This window comes from Chrysemys picta, chromosome 20 (assembly GCF_011386835.1).
Source record: "Chrysemys picta bellii isolate R12L10 chromosome 20, ASM1138683v2, whole genome shotgun sequence".
NCBI classification, from domain to species: domain Eukaryota; kingdom Metazoa; phylum Chordata; order Testudines; family Emydidae; genus Chrysemys; species Chrysemys picta.
In genome coordinates, this window is record NC_088810.1 from 9,247,222 (window position 1) to 9,262,570 (window position 15,349).

At 51.8% G+C, this 15,349-nt stretch overlaps 1 protein-coding gene across 1 annotated transcript in view; it reads left to right on the forward strand.

Annotated features, from left to right (window-relative positions):
* The first annotated feature begins 617 nt into the window (after nt 1-617).
* LOC101953361 (CD276 antigen-like) overlaps nt 618-15,349 on the forward strand; it is a 34,544-nt gene continuing 19,812 nt past the window's right edge. Inside the window, exon 1 of the mRNA XM_065574556.1 lies at nt 618-2,237. The gene's annotated coding sequence lies outside the window, so the exon portion shown is untranslated. The remainder of the gene's footprint in view (nt 2,238-15,349) is intronic.

Below are 15,349 nucleotides of genomic sequence, written 5' to 3' on the forward strand. Positions count from 1 at the left end.
CTTGTACTGTGGACGCGGTCCGCCGACTAGAGCACCTAGAGCATTTTATTGTGTGGACACACACAATCGGCTGTATACAACCGATTTCAATAAAACCGGCTTCTATAAATTCGAACTAATTTCGTAGTGTAGACGTACCCTCAGTAAAAAGGCGTTAACACTTTATTTAGAAAAAAATTTCTGTTTTAAAATCTCCAGCCATTTTGCCATGGCCTGGAGATCTGAGGCAGAAGCAGGCACTGTTGTTAACTGTTTCAATGGCATTTTGGCCCTGGGAGGAGGAATTTACCCAAATATCCCCCTTCCCAATCTCCAGAGGGGGCCCAAAGGTCTGCCCCCTTCTGGGGTGTTAAATGTTTCTTCTTCTGATGTTACTGCTGCTGTAAGATTTGAGAGTGCTGTTTTAACTCTCTGTACCCAACCTGCTTTTCAGTTTTTTTATTTATTGCTTGCCTGGGCCCGATTCTGCTTTTTTCAATAGACAGTTTCTTTTCATGGGCACAAGCCTTGTTCCACTACCAATTTAGCAAGGAGGGTGGGCTTTTTAACTAGCCCCCACCCTTCCTGGTTCCGTTTCTTAAACATTTTCTGCAAAATTGTGAAATTACCACAATATTACTTACAAAAAAAAAAAAAAAAAAAAAAAACCCATAAACCACACTACACTGCCCAAACTCCTATATCCTTCAGAGTTTGGTTTAACAGAACAAGATCTGCATCTTATGTTTTTAACCCACTCTGGGCCAGAGGGAGAGACGCTAAGCCTCCCTCTGTATTACTCGGTCTGCTACCACCGAGGGTTCATACACCAATTATACAAATCCTTCCCCGGATTAGATCCTTCCCCGGATCAGAGTGAGAAACACTAAGTTCTCCTCTTTAGCTCAGTCTTGCTACGTCTGAGGGTGTATGTACCTCTACAACACAATTTAAACCTAAACTCCTATATCCTTCAGAGTTTGGTTAATTAACTGAAAGTTTACACTTTTTTTTCCTCTAGTGCCAGGCTTGCTAAAGCTGGCGGTGTGCACACCAGTTTTATAATAACTGTGGATTCTATGCTTGCTCCCCCTTTTGCATTCTCCACCAAAATGTTGTACTTAAAGTACTGCACAGGATCTTTTCAGGGGGAATAAGACAAAACGCCACATTTATTAGTAATACATGTATTCATTAACACTGTATTATATGCATATAATATATTACACTTACACTCACACACACACAAACACACTCCCTCTTGTTGTTACCAATTAGTTGCTCCCCTTAACTTCACTGGCCAGGTGAGTTAGATGGGGGAGGGGGTGGAGCCGGGCTTCTGCCGATCCGGATCGATGCTCCCATGTTGACAAGACGAGACCCGGGGTCCTCTGCAAGACACCTCACTTTTATAGCAGCTTTCCTCTTATGCAAATCTATACCAGATTCAAACTCTGTGTCTGTGTCCATTGGTCCTTTGTGCTGCTTTTTTCTGAGTGTTGTCCCAATGCTGCAAAGAGGGTGTTTCCAAAAGAAGGTGCTTGCTTCTAACCCCTGAGGCCGTGGGTATGTCTGCTTGTCTTTAATGAGCCCACTTGACACGTTTTATTGTCCTTGGGTCTGGCTCCCAGCCCCTCTCCAACAGTTGAGGCTGTCTGGAGGTGCTGCCTTCCATGCCTTCCTCATTCACACCTCATTCATTCAACAGGGCAATTGATTAAGAGTGGGGGGAGAGAGCTCTTGTTCTACTGCTAGCAAAAAGAAATTTTTCTTCTATCTTATTCTATCCTTAGGGGCTATAATATTATACCAAGGGCAATGCAAAGTTTTTAAATGAGGCTTTGATACAAAGTCCCATGAAAACAGAGGTCACACGTGGGTAGACCCACCACAAGGTTATATGAAGAGGCACAATGTAAAGTCATATGAAAATTATCAGAGATTTATCTACAGCTCGAGCCAGCTCTGTGCTGTGTTGTTAAGAGGGACCCCTGGATACGGAACCCGGCCCTTGTTGCTGTCGAACAGAAGGGTTCAGTTATCACAGGATACACTGTGGTTTAACCTCATTTTACTGTTGAGGAGTCTGACAGCTCCATGGCGAGAAGTCAGCAGGTCCCTCAGAGGCTGCCTGTGCGTGTGGGTCAAAAGGAGTGACTGGTATTCTGAGCAGGCTTCAGGAGGCCACACTGCCTGTGCCGGTCCCCCATTTCCTGACTGCGACTCTCTCTGGGATCTCTGTGTGCTGGGCTGCTCTGGTGAGTACATCAGTGACTCGGGTTGCTTGTCTCAGACAATGTCTGCCTGTCTCCAGAGTTGGAATGGCCAGGGCCAGCCTTAGGGAAAAAAAGGTGTCCTGGGCAAACTTGTATTTTTGTGCCTTTTCTTTGAGTTTAAGTATTGTGACATTCTGAACCTCGTGGGAACACCGTACACCCCCATGTTCATCATTGTAATATGATTATATGGTATCTAAAGCAAAGTTTGTCATGTCGGGTGTCTTCAGAAGGCTCATGATGCACTGAGGATTCTTGTTATAGTAATGTTATAGGTTGTAATTTCATGTATATAGTTATGAGGCTGAAAATGCGTCCTCATGGCTCAAAGCAAGCCCAGGCAAAAACTCTCCAAGAGGAGAGGGGCAGTTCGCACCTTATCAGGGTATGTATCGGACAAACCCAGCCCAGCCTCACAGGAACAAAGGACACTGGCCTAGGCAACAACAAAGGATCTGATGGACTGTCCAGTGCGTCACCCCCCTTCCTTTGGGGAGTTTGGGACTGTGATGAGGTAATACTCACCTGACTCTGAAGGGGAGGGGGGGAAAAGTAAAGATGGAAGAAAGGACATGATAAAAGGGAGATACGTTTGCCATGCTCTTCCTCTCTTCCACCTACATCTACAGACACCACCACCAAGCGACTGAAGCGCTGATCAAAGTGGAGAGCCTGGCTGAAGAGCAACCAGCCAGACTGTGGTGAGAAGCCTCTACGTTTGTAAGGGCATTGAAAGTGTTAAGAACAGCTTAGAATGAGTTTTGCTTTTATTTCATTTGACCAAATCCGACTCATTTTGCTTTGACTTATAATCATTTAAAAAAAATCTTTTATAGTTAATAAATTTGTTTATTTTACCTGGAGCCGTGCGTTTGGTTTGCAGTGTCAGACTCTCCTTGGGAGAACAAGCCTGGTACATATCAATTTCTTTGTTAAATTGACTAACTCATATAAACTTGCAGCATCCAGAGGGCATAACTGGACACTGCAAGATGGAGGTTCCTAGGGTTGAGTCTGGGACCGGAGATATTGGCTAGTGTCATTCGGTTGCACAATCCAAGCAGCTGACATGGCAGAGGCTGTGCGTGAACAGCCCAGGAGTGGGGGTTCTCCCAGCAGAGCAGGGTAAGGTTGGCTTCCAGAGTCAAGGATTGGCATGACGTAGCAGATCACCGGTCCAGCTAATACCAGGGGAACGTCACAGTGGCACAGCGAGCAGGGTGTATGTACAGCTTGTTACTCCAAGTGGAGTTCACACTTTAAACACCGATATTTGTGATTTTAAGTGAGTCTTAAGTGCAGTGGCTAAGAACAGTCAAGAGGAGATCACAGTTTTGTTATTTTCTGTTTGCTTATTTTGGGAAAGGGAAGTAAGAACAGGAAAGCAGGAAAATGAGTGAAAGCAGTGAATCTATTGCGAAGTTGGAGCTTTTTAGGCTGCAGCAAAGGAGAGGGAGCACCAGAGATTATTGCAACTGAAAGAACTGGAGATAAAGGAGAGAGAGGAGGCTGCACACAGGAGAGAAAAAGAGAGGGAAGAAAGAGGGAGAGTGAAAACACCAACTGGACCTGCTAGAAAAGCAGAACAAGAACCCCCAGACCCCAACAACTCCCATCACTCCAAAAATCCACAAGTGGGAACACTTATGTCTTGCATAAAGTGAGGACGATGATATTGCTGAATATCTGACCACCTTTGAAAGGCTGAGTGTAATACATGAAATCCCGGATAAGAGAGTTCCTACCCTGATTGCGAAATTAACTGGTAAAGCTCGAAATGTATTCAATGGAATGCCTATTGAAGATGCTTTAGACTATTGTAAATTTAGATACTGTTTTGCGAAGTTTTCAGATTACCTCTGAAACATATAGAGGTAAATTTAGGACTCTTAAGAGGGATATTGGTAGGAGTAATGGGGAATATGTAAACAAAATGAAAGATTGGTTGGGAAAATGGGTGAGGGGTAGAGAGGTGGCAAGAGCATTTCCCAAGCATATGTAAGGCTGATGTAAAGCCGTGTCTATGGGACAAAGATGTAAAGTCTGGGGAAGAGATGGCTTTTTTAGCTGATGCCTTTGAACAGAATCAGGTGTCTATTGAGGGCAGGCCACAGAAAGAGGGGTTTAAAACTGGTGATGATCCCATTTTACCCCTGGGAAGAGAGAAGGGGGTTGGGAGCCTAAACAGTCTCTTACCCAAAAAAACATTCTTCTAACCCTCATCCCAAATCTCCTGTAAAAGCAAAAGAGCCCAAAAGGTGCTATCGGTGTAATTCCACTGATCACCTGAGGAATAAATGTCCTGTGCTAGGAGGAAGCAGGCAAACAACAACTCATGTTAGTTCTGCTGTCCTCAACACAGAAACCCCCCCAAGCAGTTGAAACCGATCATATTGGTTTTCTGAGGTTAGCCTCTGCAGAACCAGATATGGAGCATGTTAAGGCTGTCCAAATTGATGGCAGGGAATACTTGTACAGGGGCCCAGATCTCTCTGGTTAAGCAGAGTGTGGTCCCAAAGGCCACTATGTTGCCTGGCCAAATGGCAGAGATTGTGGGGGTGGGCGAAAGCAGATTCCTCGTACCACTAGCTAAAATCCATGTGGTGTGGGGAGGTTTGGAAAGCGTTTTGACTGGGGGGGTAATGGAACACCTCCTAGTCAACTTGCTTCCTGGTAATGATTTTTTCCGTGTAGCTCACGTTAAAGTATTTGCCTGCAGCAGGAGAGAGTTTTATGCTGGGACCCCCGAGGGAAGGGGTTATGTCCAGGAACTGCTGAGAGAATGAGAGAGAGTCTCCTTGATTCTTCTGCAGCCCGGGGAAGCCACATGTTTCCAGGTGGGAGGGTGGTTGAGACCAACTCCTGCACTGCAGCTGGAGGCAGCACCACATCAGGAAGGGATGGGGGTGTAATGCCTGCCAGGGAGAGAACTGCCCAGGTTGTTAGCTGCCAGCAGGTCATAGCTGAACCAAAGGCAAAACCGGCTCTAGGGAGCATAGAGAAATGTGTCCCAGAGGAGAACCCGGAGAAGGACCAGGGGATTTCAGAAACCACTGGGGTGGGTGAGGATTCCTGTGACTCACACAGGGAAGGAGGGTGCTTCCAAGTATGGGAGGGCCTGAGACTAGCACCTTTCCAGCAGAAGGCATCATGCCCCCAACGAACAGGGGCAGGAGAGGTGTTGTCAGTGATTAAGGAACCCATCCCAGTGGTTAGCTGGCAGAGATTTGCAGCTGAACAAAAGACAAAACCCTTCCTAGGGAGCACAGAGAAACGTGTCTTAGGAGGGGGCCCAGAGGAGGAAACTGGGGAAGGAATAGTGGGGGTTCAGGAATGTCTCCTCACTAGTCACTTGGGGCAGGATGCCCAGGACACTAGGAAAATGGCTGGGTCACCCTCTGTGCACCCAGGCACTTAGCCTGTGACCCAGGTTTTGAGAAGGAACTGTGTACCTGACCTCCTGGAGGGGAGCAGTCACACAGCTGGTTTCTCAGGGACAGAGAAAGGGGTGGCGGAGGGTACCCCAATCCGGGTCCCGTTTTTTCAGGATGCTATTTCTGATAAGTTTGTGGAAAGTAACTGTCTCTCTTTACATCAAGATGCAGCTCCAATGCCTGTGATGGTAGACGAGTTGAGACCAGGAAATTGCCAGGTGGTAGTTTGGGAGAACAGAAATGACCCAATTGACAGAGAAGGGGGGTGTTTTCCCCCAGGCTGGTGAGAGACAGGAACAAGTTATGGGAAAGCTACTGGGAAAAGGTGCATCTGATCAAAGGGTAAACACACCTAGCCCAGAGAGCACAGATCACAGCCCTCTAGGGCATAGACCTCGACTCCGTGGGTGCTCCAGGGCCAAACTCCTCCCCCCCCCCCGAAACGCACCACGTGCCCGCTCCTCCGCCTACCTCCCAGTGTTTCCTGCCTGGCCGCCGCCAAACAGCTCTTTGGCAGCATTAGCACGCTCTGGGAGAGAGGGGGAGGAGTAGGAACGTGAAGCGCTCAGGGAGGAGCCGGGGAAGAGGCGGGGCTGGGGCGGGGATTTGGGGAAGGAGTTGGAATAGGGGCAGGGAGGTGGCAGAGACTTTGGGGAAGGGGTTGGAATGGGGGAAGGGCAGGGGTGGAAAGAGGTGGGGCAGGAGCGGGGCCTCATGTAAGAGGTGGAGTGGTGGTGGGGCTGGGGATTGGGGGGTGGGTTGAGCACCCAAGGGAAGTCAGCATCTATGCTCTAGGGGGCAGAGAAGGACTCAGTGCTGGGAGAGGGAAAACACAGGGTAACCCCAAAAGGGGAGCTGGATTTTCTACATATGTACAGTCCTGGAGTTGGGAGACCGCTCCCCAAAGGGCCAACCAATGTGCAGGCAGGGGCGGCTCCAGGCACCAGCGCAACAAGCGCGTGCCTGGGGCAGCAAGCCGGGGGGAGCGCCCTGCCGGTCACTGTGAGGGCGGCAGTCTGGCTGCATTCGGCAGCGTGCCTGCGGGAGGTCTGCCAATCCCGCGGCTTCGGCGGCAGGGACGCTGAAGGCGTGGCACTGGCGGACCTCCCACAGGCATGCCACTGAATCTGCGTGACCAGCAGACCGTGCACAGGCACGCTGCTGAAAGCCGCGCTTGGGGCAGCAAAAAACAGAGCCACCCCTGTGTGCAGGATCCCCCTGAACCCTTATTTGCTAGACCCTGACATATCAAAATGCCAGAAACATGATTAAATTAAGAGCACACAGGGCACGCAGAGGGGAAACACTGGAGGGAAAGAAAAGCCAGGACAGTCAAAGGACATCATGAGTCATGAACAAACTAACCTCAATCTACACTATCTGAACACAGGGCGTGGTACCATAAAGATACTTCTAATCGCAAATCTGTGATAAAAATTTTGGTATTAATGTTAAGATTTGGGGATAAGAATTTTGACACAGATGTTAAACCTTATGATAATGGTACTTTTCAATTAATAGCTGTAAACAGGTTTAAAGCTGATCACAGCAGAGAAACCATAAAAAAACCTGGTTTGTGGTGTGTGATTGGAGAAACTGAGGCACGCTGCCTCATGGACTTAATGGCTGGATGCCAAGAGAACTAGAACACAAACTGCCTTCAAGCTAGTCAGTAAACTAAGGGGGGGGGTGACGTTCTGTACCTCGTGGGAACACCCTACACCCCCATGTTCATTCTTATAGTATGATTGTGTGGTATCCAGTGCAAAGTGTGTCACATCAGGTGTCTTCAGAAGGCTCATGATACACTGAGCATTGTAGTTATAGTGATGTTATAATAATTGTTGTTATAGTAAGGTTATAGGTTGTAATTTCATGTATATAGTTATGAGGCTGAAAATGTGTCCTCATGGTTTAAAGCAAGCCCAGGCAAAAACTCCCCAAGAGGAGAGGGTCAGTTCACACCTCATCAGGGCATGTATGGGACAAACCCAGCCCAGCCTCATAGGAACAAAGGACACTGGCCTAGGCAACAAAGGATCTGTTGGACTCTCAAGTGAGTCACCCCCGTTCCTTTGGTTAGTTTGGGACTGCTCACCTGACTCTGAAGGGGGGGGGCACAAAGCCAAGAGAGAAGAAAGAACATGATAAAAAGGAGAGACATTTGCCGTGCTAACAAAAACAACAAGGAGTCTGGCGGCACCTTCAAGACTAACAGATTTATGCATGCATCAGAAGAAGTGAGGTTTTTTACCCACGAAAGCTTATGCCCAAATAAATCTGTTAGTCTTGAAGGTGCCACCAGATTCCTTGTTGTTTTTGTGGATACAGACTAACACGGCTACCTCCTGATATTTGCCATGCTCTTCCTCTCTCTTCCATCTCCACCTACAGACACCACCACCAAGCGACTGAAGCGCTGATCAAAGGGGAGAGCCTGGCTGAAGAGCAACCAGCCAGCCTGTGGTGAGAAGCATCTAAGTTTGTAAGGGCACTGAAAGTGTTAAGATCAGCTTAGAATGTGTTTTGCTTTTATTTCATTTGACCAAATCCTACTTATGCTTTGACTTATAATCACTAAAAATCTATCTTTGTAGTTAATAAATCTGTTTATTCTACCTGAAGCCGTGCATTTGGTTTGAAGCTTGTCAGAGACTCCCCTTGGGAGAACAAGCCTGGTACATATCAATTCCTTTGTTAAATTGACTAACTCATATAAGCTTGCAGCATCCAGCAGGCATAACTGGACACTGCAAGACGGAGGTTCCTAGGGTTGTGTCTGGGACCGGAGATATTGGCCAGTGTCATTCGGTTGCACAATCCAAGAAGCAGCTGACATGCCAGAGGCTGTGCGTGAACAGCCCAGGAGTGGGGGTTCTCCCAGCAGAGCAGGGTAAGGCTGGCTCAAAGAGTCAAGGATTGGCGTGACGTAGCAGATCACCGGTCCAGAGAACATCAGAGGGGAAGGTCACACTGTCACCAAAGGCTCTTAAGCAAAGTAAGCCGTCATAGGATACGAGGGAAGGTTCTCTCATGGATTGGTAACTGGTTAAAAGATAGGAAACAAAGGGTAGGAATAAATGGTCAGTTTTCAGAATGGAGAGAGGTAAAAAGAGGTGTCCACCATGGGTCCATAGTGGGACCAGTGCTGTTCAACTTGGTCATAAATGACCTGGAAAAGGGGTAAACAGTGAGGTGGTAAAATTTGCAGATGTTACAAAACTACTCAGGATAGTTAAGTCCAAAACAGACTGCAAAGAGCTACAAAGGAATCTCACAAAACTGGGTGACTGGGCAACAAAGTGACAGATGAAATTCAATGTCCCCATGTGAAGCTATTTAGGAATAGCGCCTCCCACCTGTCGCAATCAGCTGTTTAGCGTTGTGCAGGAGGCACTGGGGGGGATGGGGAGGAGTGGGGGCAGGAAGAGGGAGAGGAGGTGGCGAAACGGGCCAGAAGAGGTGGGGTGGAGTCTTGGGGAAAGGGGTGGGGTGGGGCCGGGCCTGGGGCGAAGTGTGTGTGTGGGGGGTCAAGCACCCCCCAGGAAGAGAGGAAGTCAGTGCCTGTGGTACTGAGGAAAAGAAATGATTGCACTGGTCACTAGTGAGATGTATGACCGCAGCAAGAGCAATCTACTTCCCACGAAGAGCGCGAAGATGAAATGTTGCCTTTTAGAGACTAATAGTAACAAACTAATTCATCACAAACTATGGACATTGACTCCCATCACCGAATGCAACTAACAGACACCAATGTGATTTTTTTTATTAATGCTTTAAAAAATAATAATAATAATCAATTCTGTACTAGGTATCTAAGGGAAGCTTTCATTGGTTATGTGATGTATAGACCAATGTGTTAATAAAAATACTTAGCTTCAATAAATTGTTTCGGCCCCTTTTGAGCTAGTTTAAGGGACTTTGGGCTATTAATACAGTACAAATCTGGCAACCTGACCCTGGCTGGACAGATGTGTGGCTGGGGGTGCCGAATTCACTGGAATTTGGGGGGTTGGGAGAACAGCTGGCGCCCGAGTGCCCCCTGGCAGCCAGCAGGGCACCCGGAGGACCCGAGTCACCGCACTCCAATTGGGAGAGAGGCGTCACTGCAGCTGCCTGCAGGTTGGGGTGGGGGATGAGGTATAAATAGACTTCACCCAGTTTGTTTCCTTTCTGTGTCTTCCCTGCTGGGGACACGTACGAGCGGTGCCCGAGCTGAAGAGGTACAGTCAGTCAGTCCTTCCTTGCTTCTGCTCTGCCCCGACTGCCATGGGCTGTAACAGCTCCCTGTCTCCGGGGCTGCTCCCTACCCCGGGGCCAAGTCCAGAGCCGGGACTTTCACGGGCTCTAAGGGCCGGGGTCACAGCTCCCAGGTCGGAGAGGGGCCCGGTGCCGGGCACTAGGGGCTGAGCTGTGTCTCTAAAGCAGCGCTGGGGTGGGTTAGTGGGAGTTCAAGCCCCTCTGAAAAGCAGGCTTGGGAGGTTTGGATTTTCATCATAGAATCTCAGGGTTGGAAGAGACCTCAGGAGGTATCTAGTCCAACCCCCTGCTCAAAGCAGGACCAATCCCCAACTAAATCATCCCAGCCAGGGCTTTGTCAAGCCGGGCCTTAAAAACCTCTAAGGAAGGAGATTCCATTGCCTCCCTAGGGAACCCATTCCAGTGCTTCACCACCCTCCTGGTGAAATAGTTTTTCCTAATATCCAACCTAAACCTCCCCCACTGCAACTTGAGACCACTGCTCCTTGTTCTATCAGTGAATGTCTGATTTCACCATCCACGTGTGTGAACTGGGGACAAAATATTTGCAATTCCAGTGATAATAATCAACATTTACAGAAGGGCCAAGTAAAGAAACTGCTGCTTGAGAACGCGCTGCTTGAGTCCCACTGTACTGTGTATAAAACACATCATGTGGGTGTTAGCGGAGCTGGAGCAAGGGGGCATTTATTTAAATAGCTTTAACTCTGAATCTCAGCGTCTGCTGTCATTAGATGATTCTTGTTGGCCCTCCTCCCCTCAATTTCACACCGCTGTGAACGTCTACATTGATACAAATCTAAACAAATGGCAAAAATACACCACTATTACTCTCGAAATTATAAAAACTGAATTCTGCCAAGCCTAGTGAAAAGTAAAACACAAGCGCGCACGCGCGTGTGTGTGTAATGCTATATCCACACTGTGTGCGTTTCCCTAGACAAACAATTTCTTTTTATCGTAGCACCTTCCTCTTCCATTCCCCACCAGAACATGCTCCTGGCTGCAGCCGGGTCCCCTCTGTCCAGGAAATGTCACATCCCTTGTTGAATGAATGAACCAGTGATAAACCTCTTACCCTCGGTCACACAGCTCACCCGCACATGGCCAACCATTGCACAACAGGCGAGTCCTGCCTCAGTTTCCTCTGCTGTTCCCAGGGCTGACTGAGTTGCCCACCCATTCTACAGTGGTTCAGACCAATGGTCCACTCTGCCCAGAAGAGGAGTGTTGTCTCATTCAAGCCTCTTCTGGGCATAATTTGCTAATACAATTCCAGGCTTTGGTTGATTCCTTGAAATAAAGCAATTCACAACCCCCAAAGTAAGAGATGAAAAGGCAGCAGTTCTCCATCCCCGCTCCAGGGATGGTCACGTGGGCGTTCTACAAGGGTCTTCCCATAGTGTTGCACTCCCCAGGCACCTGTGAGCCCTACCCCTGTGGAGTGGAGTGTATTGAAAATTGTGTTAAAACAGATCTGTCACTTTAAATTCTAGGGGTGTTCCTGGCCCTGCTGGCAGGCTGGGGGCTCTGTACTGACCGGACCCCGAACGTCCGGTTACCACAGGATACGGGGAGGCGCCAGGTCATTAACCCGCACCAGCCCCTGCTCAGCCAGGGCTGCCTCGAGGGTGACCAGATAGCAAGTGTGAAAAAAATGGGAAGGGGAGGCGGGGGGGGGGGGGGGCGGGGGGGTAATAGGTGCCTGTACAAGACAAAGCCCAGAGTATCGGGACTGTCCCTATAAAAATCGGGACATCTGGTCACCCTACCTGCCTCCCACCTACAGACAGGCTCCTTGTCAGGCTGCAGGAGCTCCCATCCCAGCCCCAGGGCAGAGGAAGCCCAGCTGGGGGAGGGGGAGTAGGGAAAAGCAGCTAGTGTGGCGGGGAGGGGGCGAGGAGGGGGTGGGGGCAGCGTCTTGGGGGAAGAGGTGGATCAAGGGGCAGGGTCTTAGGAATCCAGTTGTTAGCAACCCTAATCCAAATGGGCACAAGGATTGGTTGGTTTTGTTCTTCTTAACCCCTTCCTCTCTGCTTGCGGTGTGGCCCCTGCTTAAACGAATCACACTCTGCCTTGAACACGCTGTGAATCTGGTGGTTTTCACCAGCTGGCTCCCCGCTCCTGGAGAGGATCCCAGAGCACGCACCGAATCCACCTGGACTTGCTGGAGATGAATATGGCAGCTAACGGGGAGTGCTGTGACTTGGCTGTGCCAAGCTCCCCCTGGGATACCACTGAGTCCCCCTGACCCACCAGCCTGGGCTCCCTCTCACACTGAACTGCTTGACCAGCTGCAAAGCCCTCCCTAGCCTGCCCTTTCACCAGCACACAGATGGCAGGGACACACCCAGCTGCAGTGACATGCCGGCTCTCAGACCAGCGTCTGTGTGGGAAGGCTTCAGCAAGGGCACCTCCCACTTCCAAAGGCACGCACCCCCTCTGGAGTATAAACCTAAAATTATACCAGCTTGTACTGCACAAGGAATTGTACAGCGTAAGCTCATAAAATTCACGCCCTCCCTCAGTGTAGAGAGGAATAGACACAGCTTTCTCCCCCTGAGTTCTGATTCTCACACACTGGTTTTAGATAAAGCAAAAACAAGTTTATTAATAACAAAAGATAGATTTTAAGTGATTATAAGTAAGGCGACGTTTTAGTCACGGGTATTTTTGGTAAGAGTCATGGACAGGTCATGGGCCGTAAACAAAAATACATGGCTTGTGACCTGTCCATGACTTCCACTGTATACCCCTGGCTAAATCTTGGGGCGGGGAGGGAGTGCCGCAGGTGCTCGGGGGAGGTGACCCAGGGGGCACCCCCAGGGCCGGCTCTAGGCACCAGTACTCGAAGCATGTGCTTGGGGCGGCACTTTCCAAGGGGCGGCACTCCAGCCCCCCGCTTTTTTTTGCTTGGGGCGCAAAAAGCCGGAGCCAGCCCTGAACCAAGATGTTCCCTGTCAGCTGAGGCTTTCAGGCTGAGCTGGAACTGACGCTGCAGTTCTGGCTTCAGTCACTAGATGGTGCTCACGGCAGCCTGAGTTGCACAGACTGGTTGCAGTCCAGGCTCCCCGGCCGCTGGAGAGCCGGAGTGTCATCCCCGGAGCTGAGCCCAGGGAGAGGGGCTCAGCTCCGGGGGATGATGCTCAGGCTCTCCAGCGGCAGGGCAGCCTGAGTTGCAGTCCAGCCTGTGTGTGAGGAGTAGGGTGACCAGATCACCCAGGTCAAATATCGGGATGGGGGGGAGGGGAGAGCGGAGCAAAAAAAAAAAAAATTTCCCCCCTCCCCCCATTTCTCCTCCCTCCACAAGTGCTGAAGGGAGGCCCGAGAGACGCAGGGGGAGCGCGGGGCCAGGGTGAGTGAGAGTCCGGCCTGGCCCCGAGCAGGCAGGACTCGGTACCTGGAGGGAGAGTAGGGGGGCAGCTGTTCTCCCCACCTGGGCAGCGGGACTCGGGAGCAGCCGCTGCTGCAGCTCCCACCGCCGCCGGGGGAGGAAGCGGCCGATGGCCAAGCACGTGGCGCTTGGCGGCTGCGGCTCTGGCGCCCGCAAACCCCCGAGCCCGGGCCTGCTGCGGGGACCCAGCAGCGCGCACGCTGTGCCCAGCCCCTGGCCAGTCGCGTCTGGACTGGCTGCCCAGCTGGTGCAATCCCGCCGGACTCACACTCACCCCGGCCCCGCGCTCCCCTGCGTCTCCTGGGCATGGCGTGCTTGGGAAGAGGCGGGGATTTGGGGAGGGAGCCAATGGGGGAAGGAGGAGGCGGAGTCAGGGCGGGGCGCGAGCCCTTCCGGGCTCCGCCTGTGCACAGGAGCCTTGCTTGTTTGTCCCGTGTCCCGACTTAACATTGGTCGGGACACGGGACAAACAAGCAAATATCGGGACAGTCCCGATAAAATTGGGACATCTGGTCACCCTAGTGAGGAACCGGGGAGGGAGGGAAGTGGGGCCCGGGATGCAGGGAGGGAGGAGGGGTCCTGCTGCTGCTCAGAGTCTCCCCAGGGCGGCGCGGCATTTCCCCGCCCGAGTGGACTGTGCAGGCTCCGCTGGGCTGGGCCGAGGGCACGGATCCCGGCTCGTGAGCTGATGGGGCGAGTGGCTGGGCAGCCCGAGCTGCCAGGGAGCTGCCGCCTCCTGCCCCCGGACCCAGCCCGCCGCACACCTCCCCCACCTCAGCCCCACGCTGCCTGGCCTGGGCAGGGAGAGGCAGAGCCCAGCTCCGAGCGGGGGATACTGCCCTGTCGGGGAACCCCCGCAGCTCGGGCACCTGGGGGGTCAGTGTCTGTCCTCTCGGCTCTGCCTGCATGGGGCAGGGGAAGCTGCTGTCAGCGCCTGCCCCTCTCAGCCCTTGCACCCCCATCCTGCTCGCTGCCCCTCCACTTGTACCTCCCCCCCTCGCTCCTTCACCCGCACCTCTCCCCTTGTACTCTCCCTTCACCCGCACCTCTCCCCTTGTACTCTTCCCCAGCCCTCTCCTCCCGCACCTCCCCCTTCCCCGGCACCTCTTCTCCCCCAACCCTCCTGATACCCCCTCTTCTCCTCCAACCTTCTCCGTGAGTACATCACACCCCGCTTCTCTGCCAGTGTAGAGCCCCCAAGCACCCCCACACCCGCTCCGCCGCCTGAACCCTCTTTACTAGATCCCCACCCCTTTCCGGGAACAAGGTATGAGGGTTAGTCTCTATGCCTTCCATGTGCATTTGGAGCACTAAAGATGGGGTTGCGGGGGACGGGGGTGTGTGAGATTTATACTAAAGTGAAATAAAAATAGGAGAAATGGTTTGATCCCAACTGCAAATGTAAACGGGGATTGCTGTGGTGAACGAGGTGATCACGTTTGGGGGGGGGAGCCAAGGCTGGGGCGGCAGGGGGGTGCGGATGGGGGGGTGGAAGCGAGAGCCCAGGGCTGGGGCGGCAGGGGGTGGGGGAGGGCACTGTGGTGGTGGGGGGATAGCCCAGGTCTGGGGTGGGGGGCTGCCAACATTTTTTTTGCTTGGGGCGGCAAAAAACCTAGAGCCGGCCCTGGGCACCACGGGTGCTGGAGGGGAGCAGCCCAGGAGTACCGCAGGTGCTGAGGGGGAGGTTGGCGGGGCTGGCAGGCCCCCTACCTGCCTCCATGCCAATCGGATGTGGTGACATTCCCCTCGGTCAGCTCCTAGGCGAGGCGTGGCCAGGCAGCTCTGCGCACTGCTTCCACCCTGATCGCCCGCTCCACAACTCTCATTGGCCAGGAACCACAGCCAATGGGAGCTGCGGGGGCGTGCCTACAGGCGGAGACAGCACACAGAGCTGCTTGGCCATGTTTACACCTAGGAGCTGAGCGAGGAGGATGTTGCTGCTTCCAGGGAGCCCCCTGAAGGAAGCGCCGCCCAGAGCCCATCTCATTCCATCCCATGCCCCAACC